The 25,474-nt window shown below is 28.9% G+C and overlaps 1 protein-coding gene and 1 long non-coding RNA gene across 5 annotated transcripts in view; one reads left to right on the forward strand and one right to left on the reverse strand.

The window, feature by feature from the left end:
• LOC130668320 (uncharacterized) overlaps nt 1–18,978 on the reverse strand; it is a 43,313-nt gene extending 24,335 nt beyond the window's left edge. For 2 of the 4 annotated variants that reach the window (XM_057470554.1, XM_057470551.1), the window contains exon 1: nt 18,766–18,978. The gene's annotated coding sequence lies outside the window, so the exon portion shown is untranslated. Of the gene's footprint in view, nt 1–3,091; nt 3,270–8,431; nt 8,511–18,765 lie in introns of those variants that run through there. The other 2 variants (XM_057470553.1, XM_057470552.1) reach the window with 2 other exon arrangements.
• On the forward strand, nt 8,464–10,964 carry LOC130668321 (uncharacterized). The gene is made up of 4 exons (XR_008989982.1): nt 8,464–8,624; nt 9,718–9,870; nt 9,947–10,028; nt 10,689–10,964. It is a non-coding gene; the product is annotated as an uncharacterized LOC130668321 (long non-coding RNA).
• Nucleotides 18,979–25,474: the final 6,496 nt, after the last annotated feature.

Below are 25,474 nucleotides of genomic sequence, written 5' to 3' on the forward strand. Positions count from 1 at the left end.
TCAGTCCATATCATAAACACAATATTGACTGATTCTATTAAAATAACAAGCATACATATTTATGTGATGCTATAAAAAGAAACTGTAAATGGTCTATAAAAAAAAATGATTGATTGAAGTTTTTTTATTTGTAGAATTATTTGACGACATCGTTACGAGAAGACTGGATCAAAACAGTATTATGGGTAAAAGATAAGTGGAATATTGCTAAGCAAGTATTTCTGATGATTGAGGGTATATTACAGTACAATTATTTATATCAAGTACTTTAACATAAGCCCTTATTGGATCTTTTCAACACTTATAACTCATGAAAAAAGTTCATGTAAGGGGATAATATTTCAGAAAGACGAAAAATAAAAACAGATAAATAGTGAAGGCTAAAGCATTTGCTCTATATAACTGATAATTAATTTTTCGAATAGTTTTTTTTTAAATTATCTGAGTTGAAGGTTTTCTCGCAATACGTTCAAATAAAAGCGTTTAACCCCGTGGATTTTCTAGCAAGATAAAACTGCAAAAGTTATATGTGGATTTACATAATTCGACGTTACACATTCGAGTAGCACTCCGTGTGAAAATAAATGAGAAACAGGGGAATATATATGATGCAGATCATTTTTTTATATGAAATGAGTATTTATGTTAGAAAAAAAAAAAGTATAAAAAAAATTATATGTTCTTATAAAACATTTGTCTTCCCGTCAATAATATCATTGAGTACTGAGAATGAAATCCTTATTTAGTAAAGACAAAAAACTATTAAATTTATTGCTTAGATAACTCAAATGATTGCTTCAGGCTTTTTGTATCATGTCACAAGAATTGGTAAACGTACTTGTATAATGTAATATATATATATATATATATATATATAAATTCAGCAAACAAAAAAAGTATTTGGAATGATGATGTTTTTTTTTCATTGCACAAAAAATGATAATAAAAACAAAAACGTTATATCTGTACAATTTATCCTAAAGGCGTTGTTGAATTTCTTCCTCACAATTTATTTTATTTTATTTTATTTTATTTGTTTTTTCTATCTCACTTTACTTTGGTGTTATACATTTATGCTCGTCCTTGTTGCAATAAAAATCTATGGGCATATGAGTATATGGGTAAAAATAAAAACAATATATAATAAAGAAAAGTTAACGATTTACTCGCGTGTTTAAACAAACGTTACTTCATAACATCATTACACACTTTAGCGATCAATACTTTATTGCTAAGCATGCATATAATAAAGATTTATCGGAGTAACTTTGGGTGACAGTAAATCTATTGAAGTAGTTAGTCAACTGTAAATATTATTGTGCATATTTATTATTTATAGAATAATAATATATGAGCTTGAAGTTGAAATTAGAATCATTTGATATATATTGTATCTCACGAAATTATTTTATCGTTGAAAAGTTAATAATTGTTATTATTTTAACCCAATCATTATAAAGGAAATTGGGCCATGACACAATAAGCGGGAACATTTCAAAAATTATGGAAAAATTTTTATGGTAATTATTGATGTCATTCTATTGTGTGTTCGAAAAAAACTATTTTTCTTAAAATTAATTTGAAATAACGAAAAATTTATTTTAAATCTATAAATAGTTATAAATTTATAACAGAATATTTTATAAAAAAAGTTTAATTTTGAAAAAATGTTGAATGAAAAATTTAAAATCTCGTAATAAATACAATTGTACATAAGACATATTTTATTTAGCCCCTTAGTTTTATTTTATTTTCGGATTATTTTTAAAATGAGAAAACGTGTTTCATCTAAATTGATGTTTATCTTTTTGAAAATATAACTTTTATAATTTGCAACAAAAAAAAATGTGATTCTATATAAATTCCAAAAACAAATCCTTTATAATCTACCAACAATATATATTTTATATATACAAATATAAATCTAAACTTTCAATTTCGTATCCACATCAAATTTTATCTTTGAGAGACAACATAAATTGATATACGATAAAGAACAGTACGTGAAATGTGTTGTTTGGAATGTTAATATCGAATAAGAACCGTTAAATCCCAGAGAGAATTGAAAATTTAAGATTGGCACAACGAAGAGAAATAGTACCCCCAGTACATCAGAAGCATCAGAATGAAATGAAACGCGAAAACTAAACTTTTCGACAGTATTATCAAGACAGTCAAGACCATCTGTTATCGAAACATAAACTCGTAAGACTACTAGATAAAAGTTTGCTCTGAAACAAATTTTTTTATTTTTTTTTTTTCTTGTACTGTTTTACTTTATTTTTTAAAAAAGTTAACTAAACAAAGAAAGAGACGTAACTGTATAAACATAGACTCGTAAATAACGTCAATCAATCAATAAAATGTTTATTTACATTTCACATCGTAAACTTTTACTAAAGTTAGCTTTTTGAGTAAAAAATTATTTGTGTTAAAAAAAAAATTTGAAAACCAGTTGGCCCTATGGACCAAACCAAAAACTTCTCTCTGTTTTTAAGCTCGAAGATCTCAAAAATGTTATATTGGTAAACTTTTGTGCTCTTCGAGATCAAAAAAAGGCTGGGCCAAAAATATATACATTTCGCTGAAAAAAAAAGATTTTTGTCCGACGATATCTTCGGAACGAATCAACCGACTTGTACGTGCTTCGAAAGAGCTTGTTGAGACTTAGATTCGATCAAACTTAGCAAAAAACCGGTTGAACGATTTACAAGTTATGCACCAAAAACTTTTTTGATTTTTATTTTTCGTATAACTTGTAAACTACGCGACCGACCGACTCCGACATCTAATCAGTTCTGAGTCTTGGTGAGCTCTTTCGATTGCCGCTAAATACGTTCAAATCGGTTGATTCGTTCCAAAGATATCATCGGATAAAAAAAGTTTACACTCACACGGACGGACGTGTTCACCCGGAAATAGTCAGAATAGCTTTGTAGTACCTCAAAACGTCAATCGAGATCTGATGAAAACTCGATTTTACAAAATCAGAAAATTTTCAATTTTCATAGCGAGAAGTTAAAAAAATATAGAAATTGTAACTTTTTAGTTAATTAAGTCTAGTAGCATGAGATTAAATCGAAATACAAACCTGTCTTATCGCTCTGCAAGCAGTTGAGCTAAGCAAAAGTGAGAGTAGTGTAGTAGCACAGCGATGGGTTATCGTACAGGTGAGTGTTTAAACAAGAGAAAGCTCGAGGGTATTATATGATAAAGGATTAAGTGAATAGATTTCTACGTAGACGAAATTTTCCTTTGCAATTAAACGTCTAAATTAAAACAATAAAATATAATGTTATTATCTTTCCATTTAAACTAAAACTTACGATGTTTAATTTAAATAAAATATCCTCTCTACAAATTTTATTCTACTTTTAAAGTAACGCATAATAATTTTCATTACTAATCTATGTTATTAAAAAAACACGGAAAATTTTTAAAACACCGTGTCGTTCATATCTGTACGGTAAACTGAGATTAACTATGATTTAAATTTGATATTGTTTGGAAAGACTTGATTTGAATTTATGTCTTCGCATAGCTTCAGCTCTTTTTTAACTATTTTGATAACAAGAAACCTAGCATTTACTTTTATTTACAGTTCTGAATAAATTTGAATTTCGCGTGATGTTATCGTTTCTTGTATTTCTTTTTTATTTTTAGGACATTCATTTACTCCAGTTTAAACATTTATGATTTTCGTACTGAATTATTTCTTGGTTGTAATATTTTTAAATTGCTGAAATTCAAATTTTTCTAATATTTTTTAAATAAATGCTGAATTACTTTTTTTTTAGTCGGAATTCATTCTTTCGAGGACACTGAAAATTTTATTTTTCACACGCAGAGAATTTTTGAGTAAAAATTACCCATAAAGTTTGGTGCTGTAAGGATATGTAGCCAGTAACTAAATTTTTACTATATTGTTAGTACAAATTGCATTCCATTTACATGCTATCGAGTAGTATATTTTACTATTTGCATGGAAAAAATTTAGATATTTTCCACAAGTCCTCACAGTATCATATTTTTTGGGTAATTTTTACTAAAAATTTCTCTGCGTGCAGTATCTCAACCTATTATTGAGATTTATTTAAAAAAAAAAAAACTACCTGATTATAAAGTAAATTTTGTAATTTTAATCAATAAGATTTATGTCAGATGAGAATCTTTGTCGAATCAAATCATTAAACGTTCATGATAATAAATAAATACACTATCCGATGACTTGAAAAGAATTAAAGTAGATTTTTCAAATAAAATATAATTTTCACAATCTACCCATTTCCTCCGGAAAATATTAATTTGTTACTATTACCGATCAAGGTATTAAAATAATCGACTTTTAGTCATTTAAAAAATTTTCATCGTTAAATAGAGAATTTTTTAATTTGAAAATTTCAATTCAAAATTTAGTAAAAAGTTGTAGTCATTACACTTAGGCAGTCATAATGACTCTGAGTTGTTAATTAAATAAAAAGTATAGGGTACGATGTATGTGCATATTAGGCCAAAAAAATTTTTAACGTATAAAAAAAAAAGAGTTTTAATAATCATATATTAATTCTCTGTATACTGGTATACTGGTATAAACATGTATAATGAAGAGAAATAAATCCAAATGATTACACCCACAGGAATCACAATTTCCGGAGTATAATTACGTTGTGAATATCTAGTTAAATTCCATGCATTTTAAAACAAATTGTATACAAACACTAGACTAAACTCAGCTGAATCATTTAAATTATAATCATGACAATCCTTTGAATAAATTCTATGGAAGCCAAATATTTCTATCTAATCAATTATATATGTAGATCGTTGTCTATGTTTTTAATTTTATTATGTACTAGTAATATCCTCATTTGCATCATTAGTGGATAATGCAATTTTTAACGCGACAACTTCTTTTACTTGAAGGTAAAGTTAACAATTTATATTTTTAAAAAACCCAAATAAATCTTTTAAATCTATCGACCGATTGGGCTCACCTCCAAACTTGGCTTTAATTTTCGACAAAAAAATGAGTGTGCCAAGATGCGATCGAATCCTTCAAGATTTGAAAACGCTTTTGTCGCCACAAGGTGCGTTGTATCCCATATATGTATATAGAGACAATTTCGCTCAGAAATATTTGACTAAATTTCGATATTTCCTACAAAAATGTCTATTAGTCTTTTAGATCTATCGATCTGTTAACGAGTTAGAAAAACTCAGAGCTTAATCCAAAATTTTTCTGTGTTATTTAAATGGGAAATCGAATTTTTCAATGAGCTAGGTCTGTAATCGAGAGAGAATTTTTTTTCTTGCGCGAAAATTTTTCTCTTCTGGTCAACTATGTTTTTTTCCTCAAGCATTGAAAAAAAATATTGCTCTGAAGTGATGCACCCTAATATATACATAAATACACTCTGTAAATCTGAAACAGTGACTTTTCACTGTTTCACAGTTATAGGTATACCAAGTGGTATACTTATAACTGTGAAACAGTATATACACTACTTTTCAGTGGTTTTCACTGTTTCAGATTTAGAGAGCACATAGATACATATATAAGCTTTTAAACCAATGCTATTTTCCGAACCACTTGACTAATTATGGTAAGTGATTGATGACACAATTCTTTGAAAAATTTACCATACTGAGGAGAAATGCAATAGTCATATTTCTATGAAATCTACTAAAAAAGCTTCTCATGTTTAATAGTATATTACACACCCAGGGAAGTAAAGTAAGAAATGTCTCAGATCACATGTAATTGTTGGCCGAGGCGAAGCCGAGGTCAACAAACATGTGATCTGAGGCTTTCTTATTTACTTCCCGAGGAGTGTATACTATTTTTCTCCTCGACGGAGGCGGAAAGCGGCAACTTCGTTTTGCACAGCGGGACGAAAGTTGACGCTTTCCGCCCGGAGGTGAGAAAATAAATTTTTTGACATTCTTATTCGAATAATATTATCTTGCAATTTTATATGAAATTCTCTGAAAAATAAGCTGCTGAATTTTATTGCTGCAATCGAGTTCTCAGTTTGCCGGAAAATATAAAAAAATCTCATAATTTAGAATAAAAATCAATTTTCTGATTCTGTTTTTTCAGCCACAGATTTTTAACACCCACAGATATCAAAACTTATATACTACAGAATTAAATATATCCGATAGGACCAGTTGCTCAACGAAAGTGTAATCCTATTGCGTCAAATACACCCAATACCTCCAGAGGAAAAACTCAAATTCACTATCAACTACTTTATACACAATGAAACATACGGTAAGGACAATACTCCTAGCATTATGTACATTAGGGTGGGTTGAAAAAAAACTTTTTTTTTGTTTTTCTTAGCATGGGGTTAAAATTTGTACCTTATAAAAAAAAAAAATTTTTCAAGAAAAAAAAAATTTTTTTACTCAACATTTTGAGGTGACCCACTCGTTTTTTAAATAAATAATTGATTAAACGGGGTAGTTCCAACGAAAAACATTTTTTTTTGTCTAAAATCGTGGAAAACATCTAATAATTGTCGAATGTGATTTGTTTTTACTTCACTTTCATTTTAATTCAAAAGAAAATGCTTTTCATTTTTGAATTTTTTACTTAAATTACAAAAACAATAGGAAAAAAAATTTTTCAACTCCTGACTTTCAATTAGCTTTCAAGCGGACACCCTACAGATTCTAGAACACCATGTAATTTTTTTCGTTGGGACTACCCCGTTTGATCAATTATTTATTTTAAAAACGATTGGGCCACCTCAAAATGTTGAGTAAAAAAATTTTTTTTTTCTTAAAAATTTTTTTTTTTTATAAGGTACAAATTCTACTCCCATGCTAAGAAAAACAAAAAAAAAGTTTTTTTTCAACCCACCCTAATGTACATCAACCTTTTTAATGAGCTATTTAACAAATATAAAGACAGTCTACACCTATATACTGACGGCTAAGTACATAGCAACCAGAAAAGGTGTGCTGTAGTTCATGGTCACAAATAAATATTATACAAATTACTAGACGCGATTCACCATCTTCTCATGCAAGGCTCTTGCTATCGGTAAAACTGTAGATATTGAATTTGAACGGGGACAACCCAAGACAATCATCTTCACAGACTCCAAAGCTACACTTGACGCCGTGGCCAATAAAAATAATAAAAACACCAGAATACAGAAGATCCAGCTGAAACTGCAAAACGCATTAAAAAGTGGTACAGAGATAGTACTAGCGTTGGTATCAGCACACCAAGATATCGCTGGTAATGAAAAGACAGACAAAGCAGCAAAAAAGCCCGTCACTGAAGGTGAGGATCACACTCACAAGACCCATCAAGCAAAGAAGACTACAAAAAAATGATCGAACATTACATTGAAGTAAAATGAAATATACGATAGAACGAATCACTGTGAACACTTCATCGAACCAGGAAAAACATCTGGGAATATAAGTAGCTCCAAACTTCACTGACAGAAATTCCAGGGTACTTTGACCAGACTATACCAATAAGGCATACAAAAATAACGCACGGCCATTTATTTACCAAGCCGCCCATCAATGAATGCTCACACTGCAATGTATACTTATAACATAGAATGCAACAACATTTCATATAAAAGAAGAAATCTATACCAGATAACCTCAGAGAATACTTAAATAAACTAGAGAATATACAGAAAATTAAATTAATAAAAGACACGAAACTGATTAATAATATTTAATTCTATGTAATCTGTAACTTATTGTACACTATACCGAGGTCATTAATGACCTAGTTGTCGAAGCAACTTTAAATAAATTTAAATAAAAAAAAAAATATTTTTCTTGATCCCCGACCCGAAAGTACGGACTTTCTGGCTGCTTCTTGCTCCAGAAAGAACGACTTTTGTAGCTTACACGAATTATATATTCTAAAACCATCTTCAAAATATGAAAAATCTTATTGGACGGGTGCACGAGAATACTAATACTATTAAACTATCAGTGTGAGACTATACATGCATAATAACAGCGCTACCAAAAAAGAGGACCGCAACTTCTTGTGGATAGATGTTTGCATAATACACACTTATTTCTATAGTAGTAGAGTCATGCGGGGCAAGTGTACGCAGCGAGTAAGTGTGCGCAAACCCATGCCATTTAGTCCGAAATGAATGGGTTTGCACACACTTACCCACAGCGCACACTTACCCCACATGACTCTATACGTGTGCGCACATAGCCAATAGTTACAAGTTTCATATAAATATGATCGATTGATTTCGCAGCTAATACAAATGTACCAAACTTCTTTTTATTGATTTGTGTAGATAGATTTTAATAATTTATTTTTCTAAAGTAATTGTTTGTATTATTGTAAAAGACACTTGCAAGAACATTTAATTATTTATAATTATAACATTTATAATTATGTTTATGATATGTTCAATAATTTATTTACCAAGTATTCACATAGCAATTAGCCTGATTAATTATGAACCACATCACAGGAATAATGTCCGAGTATATATTTGGAGGTTATCAAGCGAATATTTAGCATGCACACAATAAACAGACAGTATATATATGTATATTTATAGATACATATATATGTATGTATGTGTGTGTGTGCGTATAGGTCCAATATACAAGCGGTGAGTGAATTTGACCAACAAACGACTATACATATTAACTTTAAGCATGTCAACATATATTGTCAAAGCACTTGCTTTGTTTTGTTTGGTCTAGTTTTAATAAATCCATTATTAAATATTTTGTTATGCGCGACTTGCCAAAAATTTTACAATCCCATGTTCGTAGTTTTATTCATCTGTATATAAATTCATTTTAAAAATATTATTTGTGAATTCGTCGTTAAGTCATTTTTAACAAAAAAAAAAAAAAAAAAATACTATTTGGAATAATAATTCATAACACGGGTATGAAAATAGTTGTATTATTATATTTTGTTGGAAAAGAAAATAATAAAATATTGAAAAAAAAAAAAAAAAAAATATTCATGGTAACATGATTTTGTATTTAATAATAAAATAATAATCGTATTTTTCAATTTGATTTTATCTAATTAGATTTACTTGTTAATGAATAATCCGATTATAATCCAATTTAACCCGTTATATAACTGATTAAAAATATTTAAAAAAATATATAATTAGCTTGCATTTATTAGTGACAAATAAACCAGTTGAAATTAATAAAATATTTTAAGTATTTTTGGAACGGAACATTTATTTAATCACTTGGATATTTGTTTGTCGGTTCAAATGAAAATGAAATACTATTCTAATTAATTAAAGGATTTTCAAAATATTTAATAAAGTTTTTCAGTCCGCGAAAATCATAATTCAATTTTAATATAAAAAAATTTTTTTATCTTTAATTTTTAAGATATCGGTTTCCTGTGATTTTTAACTTTCCGTTATAAAAATTGACGATTTTCAAAAAATTCGGGAAGTTAATCTTTTCATCCTGATTTCCGGAAATCGAGTTTTCATCAGATGTCTGACTATTTTCAGAATGATGTCCGAGTGCCTCTATGTATGTTTGTGTGTATGTATGCGTGTAAACTTTCTATAACTTTTTTATGAATTAATCGATTTAAATAGCTTTTGCAGCAATCGACAGAGTCGTCGACCATCAACTTTTCTGTGAATTTCAGATCATCTAATTTTATTAAATAAACTCTAAGAAAATTAAAAAATACGAAAAAAAAATTTTTTGTTTCAGTTTTCTTTGATGTTCTCAGAACCGGCTTTATGAATCGATTCCAAGTCTAATCGACGCTAGAACTCAACAATTGTTAACACATGTCGATTACTGCAAGAACCATCTCGATTTGTTAATTTGTTCAAGAGATCGTTGGAGAAAGAAATGGTCAAAGTAGTAAAAAACGCTCTTTTCTAAAATATTTTCGTAATGACTCAGCCGATAAATTCTATAATTACATTGATTCTAGGACTCAAAAGAACGCGTCAATTTCTGCAAGAACTATCTCAATTGGTTCATCCGTTCAAGAGGTATCGTAGGAGAAAGAGATGGTAAAAAATGGTTTTTTTTTCGAATATCTCTGAAACGACTTTATCGATCAATGTCAAAATTGAATAAGCTCTAGAGCATATAAAAACACGATGATTATAGCAAGAAACATCTTAATCGGTTAATTCGTTAAGAGAGATATCGTTTACGAGAGAATTTGATGAACAAAAATTCACCTCATTTTTCTTCGATAGCAAATAATACAATTGATCGATTGTATCAAAAAATCGTTCGTAATCACCGCATGATTTATTATAATCGGCTTGATATTTTAGGTAATTTCGTTCCCAAAAAGTTTAAAAAATTTCGGAATTTTCTTTGGATATTTCATATTTTGACATTATGATCCAATTCAAAACACCTTTTACTCTTCATTTCAACTATATTTATTTCTGCCCGAATCTATGCGTTTCATTAACAATAATCGTAAACAAAAATTTAAGAGTTACTTGTTTTTCTGAATTATTTTTTATTGACATAACGCAAGGCAAAACAGGATTTTTTTTGTGCTCGAAAAGCTATTTTTTTTTATATAGAACATTTTTGTGCGATAAATTTTATAATTTAAAAATTTGAAATAAACGTGTACTAAGTATTGATAATATCCATTACGACGAAAGCTTACAAAAAATGCAAAAAGTAATTTTCTCAAAAATGTGTAGTTAAGCGTTTTGCTATTGAGAACGACAATCTTGCACACCAAGGGATAAAAGTGGGACATTACTACCCGTGTGTAATTGTCTATCCGAGCGAAAAGTAAATACGTGGATTGGGATGTCCTATCTTCGTGGTGTGTATACATACTTTTTTTTTTACCAGATCGACAACTGCAAGTTTGAATTTCTGCCATTATTTGCAGAAAGATTATCAGAAGTGAAAATTTATTTCATCTGTCTTTTCATAAGAAAAAAGTGCAACTTCCTTTTCTTTAAGCAGGACAAGGACTTAAACTTTCGGTTCAAGTATAATAAAAAAAAATGTTTTTTTAAATGCTGTTCAAACATTTCAAAATCCTTTTGGTAAATATAATTGAGCATTGTTTAAATTTCTGCAGCTGGCCAACATGGTCTGACTTCACTATGACACCATCGGATTTCAAACGAGAATAATTTCTCCGTGTTACGACGAAAAAGTCGAAGTTGACTTGGTTTAGACTTATTCAACTTAAGTTTTAAGACGAAAAAGTTAAAATCTAGTCAAAATTGACTTGTTTTCGACTTATTCGACTTCAACTATAATGCGAAAAAGTCGCATTAAATGAAACGTGAAAAACAAATTTTACACTAACAAAAATACTGCTTACTTTTGATTTGCTTAATTAAATCTAAAGGAAGGCAAATAAATAACTTTTTTTCGATTTGGTTCAACAAGTCAAAAGTAATTAATTAATTCGTAATTTACATTATATTGAACATTGTGAGGCCGATTATAAGCTAATTAACTAAAACTTGATGGACATTTTCCTTCTCATCTCAATAATTCTGTAAGTTGAGAATCATATTGATATTTACATTTGTTATTTATACTATAGTATATTGTGTGACAAGGGATGAAACAAGACGATTTCAGACTAGGGTGAGGTTGGCTGCCCGAGCCGCAGGCGAGGGCTGAAATCACCCACAGTCTGAAATCGTGTTTTATCCTGAGTTACACACTATATTTTTCATGATTACCTGCATCGGAACTTCAAGATTCAGTGTCAACAGCCAGTAAGAAACAAGTTAATTTCAAGCCGATGATGCGGAGAACTATTAGAGAATGAAAAATATGTGATTTACAGTCACTTATTAAATATTAAATAAGACAAAAATATTATTTTCACTCATTTTTTAGATATTTTATTTGGTTAATTAAAGCTGTCACTTAAAAAATAAAATGAGTAAACTGAAGTGAAAAGTAAACAAATGCGAGTAATAAGGTTGCAAATGAACATCAAATATAACTGACACTGGGCAGAAACAATTGTGTTTCTTCCCAAGGGAAAAAACACGCATGTTTCTGCCCGTTGTGTGAAGGTATTTTTGAATTACGAATTCCCTAGCAGTTGTTCGCAGCATCGGCTTGAAATTAGCTTGTTTCGACTGGCTGTAGAGACACTGGAACTTCAAGTTTCGACGCTGATATCATGAAAAGTATTTAAATGTAATTTTATGTAATATTGTAAAACATTGTGATCAAAAGGAGTTATACTCTATGATCGATAATAAATATAAATCTAAAGTGGATGATTGTCGTGCTCGAAGTGAAGACGAGTGAGTTCAAACTAAGATAAAAAAATACGAATAAGTTGAAACTACGATGGAAAAAGTTCTAAAAGTTGACAAAAATTTAATTTAATTCGAAAAAGTCGAGATCTTTTCAGAAAATCGTTGGCAACTCGATAACTTACAAAAAAAATAAGGTGAAGTGAGCTTAAATTAAGTTTTATTTTTGACCCGGGTGGGCCCGACCCAAAAATTTGAAACAAAAAACCGGTTTAAATCGTAACTTACGGCTCTTGAATTTATCATAATTTTCGCATAATTTTGAATGTCTCACGATTATTTTTCAAAAAAACTTTTTTTCCATTAACCAAATTATAAATTATTAAATATACATTGACGTATTAATTAAATATATGTATATTTTATTAACATCTAATGAATCTATTTCTCAGTGCATTGCCCACAAAACTATAGTTTTCAAAACTTAATAATCTCTTTACAATATTGTCAAACATAATTACTTTGTTAATAATTACTTTATTAATCTACTTAAAAAAGTTTACGCAAAGTTGACGACAAAGCCAATATATTAAAACAATGTTTACTTCTAAAAGTTAACTTGATAGTTTGTTTATACCTCAAGGCTGTCCTTGATACGATATTTATTATATTAACTCAATCAATGGATACGATTGACGTTTTTTCGTATTATCCAAAACTTGTGCGGAGTTAATCATATTAAATTAACGATTATTTCATACCCATACCTATACTACCTATCATTTATCTTTTATCATCATAAATTGTTTTTTCATATTAGGTACTGAGGTAAATGTCAAGAGATCATAATCCTGAAGCTCCCTAGTCTAGACACAAATTATTATTACTATAAGTATTAATTAATATAAATAATTAAGGTAATAGACTATTGAGCATATAAAGGCTATAACATAATTGTTTTAATCATGAAATTTTTCATTAAAAAAAAAAATACTCGTAATAAGTTCTACTATACAAACAGCATCGACATTTAATAAAGATCTCTATTTAAACGTATAGTTTATTTTTATAATATCGATTCAATAAAAGTTTACTTACAATTCGATATCTTTATACTACATCATACACATTATTGATTTATTCAAATTTATATATCATTTGAATTTAGTTTAGTATTGGTAATGAAATATTTTAGATGAAAATTATCATTTCTCAAACGTATGTACAATTATTATTATTTTTATTTTATAAATTTATTGTGTATTTTTTGTATAATTAATCGAGTTTTCGGGCTAATTCTTTTGAGTTTTAAAAATTTATTATTTTATTTATAATAGTTTTTGGCGAGTCGGCTGCAATTAGAGTTTGCAATTTTATTATTTCTTGAAAAATTTTAATACTTGATCCAAGTGTATCTATGATAATATTTAAGGTAATTTATGAACCGCTGAACCGAATTTATCTGACATAAAAAGTTATAAAATTTTTTTTTTCTTCAATACTTAAAATATCATTAGTCAGTTCAAAAATAGTAAACTCGATTTTTTAGCTACCCGGAAAAAAGTGAACCATGTAAATTGAGAAACGACAAGTAATATAATGATACAGCGATCAGTAAATATACTATCATACTAAATAGTTATTCGTTCATTTATAATTAAAACGTAAATAATTATAGGATAAATATTAAAATAAAATTAATTATCTATGCAGGAAGAATTAATAGTTAAACTTTCAAAATTGTAACTTAAACTTAAAAAATTTGTGACACGTAATATAAAATTTATTATTTGGAATGTTAAAATTCCCTATATTGACAACCAGGTTCCGGGTTATAATTTCAAACACCAATTTTCAAAGTTTATTTTTTTCTGTGTATAAGTAAAGCTACTAGTATAAAAAAGTTATAAATTATACTTATGAAACATATTTTTGACTAAAACTACGTTATAATATTTAATGTAAACGAAAAACGTCTCCCTAAAGGCAAAAACAGATGCCAGATAACTTACAATATATATAACTTTAAAAAACCGTGTGTTAAATCATCTTAGAAAATTTACCGACTCATTCCTCAGATATTATATTGTGTACTCGCAACTTTTTGTTAATGAAAAGTATGCAAAGATTTTACAAATTACCAATTTCTGGTAAAACTGTAAAACTACCTCCATAAGACATTATGTATTTGTTGCATAACTAAACTCTAATATCTCTTCGAATAACAAACTAAAAAAATTCCAATTTTTTTCATACCCAAAAACTATAAATTTTTAAATTCATACAAAATTACAATATAAAGTTTATGAGGTTTGGCTTATAGACTATCTCAAATTAATATTTATGATGATTATTTATAAATTAACATTGTTTAACCTTTTGTTAACCTTTGACGATGATTATATGTCACCACTACTATATTAATTTAAATGGCTGCATTATTTTAATGAAATTAAATTTATCATTAATAATTAGATATTTTGTCTAACAATTATTAGTTGACCAACGGGTATAAAATGAGTTACTTTGAATAGCAAGAAATATTGAAGCGTAAAACTTGAACTTTGAGGGTAGAAGGAAGTGCACTCTGCCATACATCCGGTGTACGGGAGTCGTCTATCATCTTGATGAGTACAGTATGAGAGTGTCGAGTAGAGGAGCTTTCAAGCTACGAGAGGACGAGTAGAGAGTAAATGTATGTCTGGGAATATCTATCTATATCCCACATACGTTGAAGAATCGTGCATCGGACAGCCATACATACACTATACTTCTAATGCTTACATCGTATAATGGGTTATCCTTCATATCGCTCTGTTCTGTATAATATATATCTTTATCTATAAATATGTATTTGAATATATTTTACATACTTTATGTACGACTGTCAAAGTTTACTTTATTTATCAAAGAGTAAAGTTTCCGACTATTAGTCCCCTGCATTAAGAAAAAAAAATAGAATTTTCCCCTATTGGCTCTGTGTGCGCATACCTATACTACTTTAAAAATAATAAATGGGTATTGTGGCGCTGTTGTTATGCATGACTAGGTGGGGAAATAGTTCCATTTGAAATGCTATGGTGATATTGCAAAGCCGGACTATGTTGGCTACTTACTGAAAAGTTAAATAAGCTTCTACCAAGAATTACTGTGGCCATAGAAAAATAGACAATGATTGTATTACAAACTATTACTGTAACCATTGTGAATTTTAATATGGCCATAGTAATTTTTAATACAGACCTATTTCAAGTTTCGGTACATGGCCAACATAATCCTGCTTTACTATGACACTTTATTATTTTAAACAAGAATAATTTCTCAGAATACGTTTCACACTGATGATTTAATAGTATTAGTATTTTCGTGCATACAGCCAATATTGTATAGTAATTATTTCTATGTTAACATGCGACTTAGGCGAATTGATTGTATTGGGAAAGGAACTTTTCTCAAACTGTAAACAAATCGGAACACAATCTGGAGTGAATATCAATTTTATTTTAATCCGAATTTATTCTGTCACTCGGAGTTCCACAGCTTAAAAAAAAATCACTCTGTGTAAATAGTTATTTTTTCAGTGGAACGATTTCAGAGTGAGATGGTTTTTATTTAAATCCACATCCACTTCGATTTTGAGATTTAAGATTAAAATAAACCTGCTCCGGAGTAAATTTCATTCCGTAAGAGATTGAGTCAATGAAAAAATTATCCACTCCACATTTACTCTAAAATTACCCCAAATTTAATTCGCGTGTACTCCACAAATTTTTTACCGTGAACATGCTTGTAAAAGTCACTATGTTAACCCGGGTCAGAAATGAAACTTGATTTCGATATGGTTTACCAAGTCGAAATTTAGAGCCGTTTTCCAAAAGACAAACTCGACTTTTTCTACGGAAATATGAAATACATTGAGTTTTCACCTTGGTTTAGACTTAACTGGCTTACTAGTCACGATTTAAGTCGAAAAAGTCGAAATTGACTTAGTTTAGACTTATTCCACTTATATTATAAGGTGAAAAAGTCAAAACTAAGGTCAAACATGATAAAAAATTTTACTCTAAAAAATACTGCTTACTTTTGACTTGGTTGAGTAAGTCAAAAGTGAGGTGAATGATTGTCGTGCTCGAAGTGAAGACGAATAAGTTCAAACTAAGACGGAAAAAGTTCTAAAAGTTGACAAAATTTTAATTTAATTCGAAAAAGTCGAGATCATATCGGAAAATCATCAGCAAATCGACAACTTCAAAAGAAAATAAGGTGAAGCGAGCCTGAATCAAGTTTTATTTTTAACCCGGGAATTAGGAAAAATTATCATATCAAGAAAGAAAAAATTACTAAATTTTTTTCTCTGTGTATCAGTATCCGAGTCAAAACATAAATTTTAGTTTAGTCTTCAAAAGCCTCGATTCCTTTGATGTGTTTTATTTGGTGTCCAGAAAGTAACTCTACTTTAGTACTCAAAATCCTCAATGAGAACTATGCGGTCTAAATGCGAATAATTTATCGGTTTTAAATTATAAGACCTCAAAATCCTCAACGACTGAAAAGTTATACTTCGGACTTTGAAAAATTTAGATTGAAAAGGAAGGGGAGAGAATACGTCGAATGAGACTTTTGAGGTTCAAATGTGGATAAAATTATTCTTGTACGTTATGAGTATTTTGAGGCTCTAATCCAGATTATGTTATTCCAGTTTAGTCCTCAAAGTGGTAAAATGGATTGTAACTACTACCTTAAGGACTAAACTAGGATGAATTTCTATACTGCTGTCAATCTTCACATTCTAAATTTATCCTCAAAAACCTCATTGAGAACTTTTAGACAAATCCGAATTTGTTTTTTGACTCGGGTATTGAATTATTTTATATATTTTAATAAAACATAATTTTAAAACATGGTTATTTATTTTTTTACTAATTAAATAGATTTATTATGTTTTTGAATACGATATTTTACTAATAATTATAAGCATTCAAATAAAATTCAATTATTTTAGAATCAATAATAAGTTTGTTTTAAAGAACATGATTTTAAATGAGCTAAGGGTTGAATTATTTTTTAAAAACGCCAATAATTTTGAATCAATTAATTTGTAAATTATTTTATATTAAATAAAATAAATTAAACATTACTTTAATTTTTTCTTTTTTTTCAGTTAACTTTGTACAATATTTTATTACATATATGGATATTATATAAAAAGTTCAAATAACAAAGGTAAGATATAAATTTGATAAAATTTCTTAGTTTCTATTTTCATAATAAAATTATTGACTTATTGAAAAATATTTTTTCTTTATGGATTATAATGTATGAACGAACATAAAATCTATGAACATGTGTGGTATTGAAAGCACTGCAGTGAAAGACAAATAGTAGGTATGAATAACGATGGTCCGGAACTGAAGTGAAGTTCAGCCAAGTAAGAAGCTTTGCCAGGTTGTCAAAAAAAAAAAAAAAATAAATAAAAAAAAACATAAAAAGAAAAAAAGATAAAAGAACATAGACCGGAACAAAGTTTTTTCTATAGATCAAGGAATAAACCATCCAATATTTTTTATCTTATCTCTGTATTTATTTTTATCTGTATGCCACAGTTATATTTTTTATTTCAATTGTTTCTTCTGTATAGAAATAGCAAAAAACAATTTTTAATAATATTTAAGTTTTTGTTATTTAACGTAAAAACAATATTCTAAAATATATAACGCGTTATTTATTATTTTATACCGCGAATAAAAACATTAAGCATTAAAGATGACCGCAATCCGGTATTATGCGAGCGTACATTAGTAAAGTAGGAAGCTAAGAAAAAAAAAAAGGTTAAAAAAAAAACCCGTCAAGTTGTGAGGAAGACCATTAAACTAGGTAAAACGGGCTTGAGACAATGGCAATAAAAAATTTAAAAAAAAGACTTAAATTTTTTTATAATTTTTCAGTGAAATTTTATTCAGACCGACGAAGAAATAACGTGAAAAGCTTTTTTAATAAGATTAAATGAACGTAGTGTCATTAATAATTTATGTCACAAATGGTTATATATATATATAATAAGGATATAAGAGAAAATTTACACTATTATCTCAAGTCTTCAATGTCAATTACATTATTGAAATATTGTCATTTTAATACTTTTGTAGAAATGTCATATAATTGATATTGAAATATTGAAAGAAAAAAAAATATAACAATAAAATGAAAAGAGAATAATCTAATTGAACTGATTGATAATCAATACTATGACGATTAGTAGATATAATAAGCTTGTCATTACGAAATGTCAGTAACAGAATAATTAAATGACAATAAATAATAATAAATGGTGAACAATTAATCAAATACTTTCAACAATAAGTATCTGAATTAATAAAAAGATTATTAACATTTGAATAAATTTCGTTTCGGAGCGACTATTAGTTCATTTATTTTTACGAGTTTAAAAATATCTAAAGACGTTAGTGATTTATTAAATAAAATCATGATTTATAGGCAGTGGTAAAAAAATGATAATGGAAAATAAACGACTTACCAATTTAAAAAAACTCCTTATCAGCTTAGTATGATAAACCCGTTTTTTATACTTAGCAGCAAAGAAAGTAAAAGCAAAAAAAAAAAATTATTTTTCAGATAAATACATTTTCACGATATTTATAAACTTTTAAATAAAAAAAAATGAAATAATAAAATAAAATAATAATAACACGAGGGTATATGGTATTTGACAATGATCCGTACGCGGAAAGTTTCTCCACGTGACTGAGGATATACGCGTATCCATCAGAAGAACTATGGGTAAGTGAATTGGTAACATTGCGCAGGTCGTATTGTTGAGCGGTTGGTTGATGAAGAAATAAGGTGAGGGTAACTACCGGGTAGTATTTATATTTATTATTATTTTTTATTTTTTATTTTCATATATTAGTTGGTTAAGTTATATTATAAATGATGAATAATGTGAGGGATGGTAAAACTTGAATAGAAATATCAAGAGTCGATTGAAATTCCTCTTGAGTATTTAAGTAGTGTCTGTTTAAAATGAGAAACAAGAGCTGAGAATTCTCAACTATCAAAAACATGAACATAGTATGTCACACTGCCACTTCCAGAGGTGATTTTGTTGAGGACTTATAACCATCAGAAGTGTAGAGAATAAAGGTATGATAATTTACTTATTAAAGCGGAATAAGATTATTTTGTATTCATTAATTTAAACGGAAACTAAATTTGTTTTTTATTATTATGTTTTCGTACTAATTCTTTGATGACTAATTGGTTAATTAAGAAAACTTAGTGTTTGGACTTATTCAACAAGTATATCCTTCACTTATCACAACAGCGCGTAATACTATACGATGATATAATTATTTTTAATCACATTTTAATCCCCTCAGAGTGAAATTTACTGCAAAAGGGAGTTTACTTTGACATTTAAATTCTGGATTGGAGTGAATGTGGATTGCAATAAAATCCACATTACTTCAAAATCACTCTGCTTAAAATGAAAACTCCCTATTTACTCCGTGTGCGGAGTGATTTGTTTTTAAACTTCGGAATTCTGAGTGACTGTATACATTTGGAATGAAATAAAATCCATATTCACTCCGAATTGATTTCTAATTTTTTACAAGAAACAAATTGAAAAATATTTAGGGGACAGGGGGCAAAATGGGCCCCCTAAAATATTTGTTCAATTTAAATGATTCAAGAATAAGGAACCCTTGCAAAGTGTGCGGGGTTCTGGTTTACTTTTAACTCGTCTACGCGTCTAAATAAAAAAATTTTCTGAACTTAAGATTGAAATTAATTTTTTTTTTTTTAAAGCTTGAAAATAATCTGGAAGTTGAACTGAGATCATGTCGTAGTCCGTTCAATGTATCTGTATACAAAACATTAAAATACACTGATAGAATGATTTCTTAGTATTTAAGAAACCATTTCTTAAACATCATTTTTTTGTATTTAACAAATATTTCTTACTATTTAAGAAATTATTTTTTAATAGTTAAGAAATCATTTCTTAAATAGTAAAAAATATTTGTTAAGGGGAGGAAGTACAGGCTAAATCGTGAAAAAAACGCTTTTTATATGAATTTTTTTTAGGCGTATTGATTGAGCGAATTTATTAAAACCTTTTGAACATTATTAAGTACATATTCAACAACATTAGGTAATTTTTTTATGTAAAAGTATCCGCAAACAAGCCGGTGACGGAGCTTTTTCCAGAACGTCTTTAAAAAAAGATGATTTGCGGTGAGCAGTGTACCTCAGCTGGAAATTATCTGAAATAAAAAACCATTGAAATTTAGTCAAAGCATTATTCAAACCTCCCCCAACGTTCCCTGATTATTTTTTTTTTCATTTTTTCATTTTCTAATAGAAAGTGTGTACCAAGTTTGAAATAAATCGATAATGTAGTTTTTAAATGGCAGTGAGCACAGTCCGTGAGCTTTTTAAATACAAAAAAATGATGTTTAAGAAATGATTTCTTAAATACTAAGAAATCTTTTTTAAATGCTAAGAAATCCTTCTATCAGTGTAATTAAGTTTATTAATTAGCTATTTTACCATACCTACACCGAAAGTTAAAATTCCTGCCCTGTTTAAAGGGAAGAAAGTCGTTCTTTTCTTTTATGAGAAAATAAATGATAAAAAATTATGATTACGCCATTCTTTCCACAAAACAGAGGCAGAAATTTAAACTTTCAGGTGCAGATCTAGTGAAAAATCGTATACAAACCACGGAAGAAAGTACATTTAGAAAATTAAGTAATAGGAATTACTATCTAGTTATGGTAAAATTTCTAGCATCAATCCGATAGTAGTAAATATTATCTAGATGATTGTATAAATTATCTAGATTGTAATATTCACCATATTTATAATAATTGTTAAAATCCTGTATGTTAACTATAGTTAATTATTATTATTATTCTAAATAGTTATATTTATAATCCAGATGGTAACACTTACCATCAGAAATTATAATTGTTACCACCCTGATAGTAACTGTTACGAAATTTATTGCAGAAGTAAATATTATCACCCTGATAGTAAATATTACCATCCTGATAGTAACGGTTACGAAATTTATTGCAGAAGTTATCATCCAATAATTATTAATTCTATTAAAAAAATTATAACACTAACTCTCATTGGATTGAAAAACGTTTCAATCATTCTGGATGATTGGAATTAAAAATTTAGCATAATAAACACAATTACTTAATTTTCTGAGTGTAAGAAATCCCAATCTGAGTGTTTGCCACCCTTGCCATTGGCTCTGGTAGGCTATAATACACTCGGTTTGGAATGGCTTTCTTTCCTCCCTTGATGTGTAACATACTATTAAGATGAGATAAAATAATACCCGAATATTAGTAGATTTCTTAGAGGGCCCATTTTGCCCTAAACTTAAAGATTTTTAATTTTCAACAGAAGCGGCATATTAAGACCAATAACATAGTAAGGGGCTAAAAAGAAGTAAAACAAGTGAGAACAGCTGAGGATATAAGCCATTTTTTCTTAAGGGGCCCATTTTGCCCTCCTCCCTTCCCCTACAGTAAAATAATTTCCTTGTGGAAGAGAATAACTAAAATTGTTAAATAATGGCTTGATCTCAAAAGACTTCTAGTTCTGATAATATATTTGTAGAAAAACCGAGCACAATAAAAATTGCCACTTCGAAACGTTGGCTCGATTCTTTAGAGAGCAAGTCAGAAAATATTTACGGCCTAAAAACTTTTTCCACTTCTTGACCGTGTAATTGAGTGACAAACGACGTGAGGTAGTAACTTGATTTCAAAATCTTTTTACTTCTGATTAAATATTTCTAAAAAAATGTAATAACATGAAAATCGCTTTTTGATATCGATTTTAATTCTCCAACAAACAAACAATGAAATATTTACAATTCAATTTTTAACATTTTTTTGTGGGGTAATTAAAAAATTTTAACTGTTAAGTCATTATACCCCGGAAATATTTTAGTGAATTATTATTTTATTTTAATCAACTTTTTTTTCACATGATGGTATTACTTTTATTGAACGCCACTAGATAAAATCCCAAAAAACAACTCCCACATGGAGAAGAAGACCTTTGTTATTATAACGAATGAGGGGACGACGAACAATTTCGTTATCGTAATAAAATATATTTACTTGGAGCAACGAGTTTATTGGGTATAATAACAAATGGCGCTGTGTTATTATTGCACGAAAAAATATAAAGTAAAAATTACATTTTCACATATGAACACGGTGTTTATAACGAAAAACTGAATAAATTATAGTTACAACTATAATAATTAACTAAAAGGACATCTTAAATTGTAAAACATTACTGAAAATTATATATTCAATAACATTGTTATTATTTGAAAATGTAATTTTTACAGAATTTTGTCAAATGTCACCAGTTTTTTGTGAAGCGCCACATTACTATATATGGAACTATTATTTTTTCGATTAGATTTACTATTAGAACAAACATTATTGATTTCAAGGGAACTTGCAGTTTTTCTCTTTCACGCTCGAGTAGATGAACGGAACTATTTTTAATATATATTTGTACATTAAATAGAGGCTTTGTCCAAATTTTTCTTACACCAATTGGAAACTTTGAATAAATTAGACCAAAAATCGCTAGATTATGGAGCTGTGCATCGAGCCTTATTATGTATCTTGTCATCACAGCTTTCATTTGAGAGATAAACTTGGACAAAATTATTTGCGAACCCCTTTTAATGTTAAATGTTGTATTTAATTATAAAAGTTTGAATTTTTAAGCAAAAAATAATGCGTTAAATTACAGTTGATTATGTTGTCGTATTTAAAATATCGGTCACATGAATCATGATTCAAAAATGTTAATACCGATAAAAGTGTAAAGTTGAGTACTGGGAAGCCTTATTGGTGAAATGATGGCTAGAGAAGTGCCACAGCTGGGTCTTTTGAAAAGTTGGTAAGAGCAGCTTATAAATATAAATGACCAAATTTAATCTACAGATTTAGTTCTATGGTGTTTCTAAGCGACAAATTAAGTTCAGGAGAACTGTATTGATTAATTGTATTACCGTAATAAAATAGTTTTGTGACTCTTACATCGTATTATTTAATTTATCGAATGTTTTTTTGTCACAATAAAACCGTTGTTGGGATAATAAATTATTTCCTGACCGTAAATTAACGAAAAGTCCTAAGGTATCTTACGTTTGATTAAAAAAAAAAAAAATTTCTGTGTGTACTAGCCAAAATGATAAATAACAGAACCCCCGTTGGCTAACAGGGCAGATAGCAAAAGTATTGCTATTTACCCTGATAGCAAGACTTTCTGGTCAGAAAGTCAGCGTCAATTAGTTTCGATCAAGTTGACGACAACTTCAGCCTTTGTAACTGTTGACCTCAAGTTGTTATCAACTTTCCCAGAAACTTGGCGACAATCTACTGCCGCAACCTGTCGTCGACTTTCTGGGAAAATTAAAGGCATCTTTCCGTCAAGTAATGGAATCTCGACTTTTGCCACCAACTTTCTCCGCAAGTTGACGTCTAGTTATCGTCAACTTATTATGAAAATGCCAATTTTTGCACTCAGCTTGGCGTCACGTTTCAGCAGTAGGTTGTCGTTTGCTTGCCGTCAGCTTGGCTATCAGGGATTAATTAATACATAAGACATGTAACTTCGGTTAATAAAAAAGTCGCACTGCCTTGACAAGAATTATCGTTATCATATGAGTCGTGGCTTATTCATAGGATGACGGTAATTTTTGTCAAGATAACTTTTTAATCAACCGAAGTAACATCACTGTATTTTAAAATATAAAATATACAAATACAACCAATTGGCTAGCGGTTGTTGTTATATTTTTTTGTTCCATTTAATCTTTCTTTCCTTTAAACAGGGCAAAAATTTAAAATTTCGGTGCAGGTATGGTAAAAAATTGTATCCACGCCACGGAGGAAGGTAGGATGTCAATCCGCGTGTTTGCCACTCTCGTCTTCGGCTCGGGTAGGCAATTATTTACACGGCTTGGAAGTCCTACTAGGTTTCCTTGGTTTCCTCTCTAGGTGTATAATATACTGTTTCTATCACTTGGGATACTCCTATTTTTATAATTCATCGTTTTTTTAGAGGTACGTCGGTTATGTTTTTTTTTTTGTTTATTTATATAATCTCAAAGAATTAGTTTATTACACGCCAAGGGCGAAAAGGAGGGGATTCCAACCCGCGTGTATAATTCCCTACTCGAACCGGAGGCTTTTTATCATTTGTTTCTTCATAAAAGGAAAGAACGACTTTTTTCCCTCTAAATAGGGTAGGATTTAAACTTTCGGTACCGGTAGTATGGTGAAATAGTATATTACTCTTTCCTCCGACGAAGAATTCAAAATCACTTATTGTAAAAAAAATAGTTCTTTACTTATTTTAACATAAGCATGGCAAGTATTACATTTTTCAAGTTTTTTCATCGTTTAAAGAAGAAATATTCAGTCTTCACCTGTAAGGCAAAAGCCCCCATTATTGACACTGTAAGAATATATGTGTTTTAATTTTTTTATCGTATTTAAAATTAATGTAATCAACTTTTTTTGTATTGGACGCTTTAATTGATGTCTCTACTTGTATATTTTAATTCATTTACTTAAATAGCGATAAATCAAATAAAAAATATATTAATTTAAAACCAACAAGTCGAGTGTAGGTATTATTCACAGGGTAAAATAGTATCAGAACCAACTATTGACATACCATAGACCCCATTATTGACAGGTCTAATGCGCATCTGACCAGTTTATAAAGTAAGTAAAGACCACCGTCAATTAGGTTCAAATCAATCATATATATTTTAATTAAAAACGACAAAATACGATAATTACAATTAAAAATTCATCTAGGACACAGTTTTATTTTTTTATATACTCAACGACACTATTCTTGCTTCAACAATTTTTTGATTAATGTTTTATTTATTATGAAATTACTAGACAGCATGTTAACAAAAATATATCGATATCATCGGTATGTATGTTAAGGAGGTTAAGTAACTTTAGTTTGTGGCCTGTCGCTAGTTGACACACGTAAATTTTTATGTGCTGACTCCCTATCTAAAAATTCCCATAGAATCCACTCAAATGCGACAAAAACCGCATAGGATCCTATAGACTGTATTGGTTTCTATGCGGCTTTTGTCGCATTTGAGTGGATTCTATGAAAATTTTTGGATAGGGCTATTAATACCC

Source organism: Microplitis mediator, chromosome 5 (genome assembly GCF_029852145.1).
Source record: "Microplitis mediator isolate UGA2020A chromosome 5, iyMicMedi2.1, whole genome shotgun sequence".
NCBI lineage: Eukaryota > Metazoa > Arthropoda > Insecta > Hymenoptera > Braconidae > Microplitis > Microplitis mediator.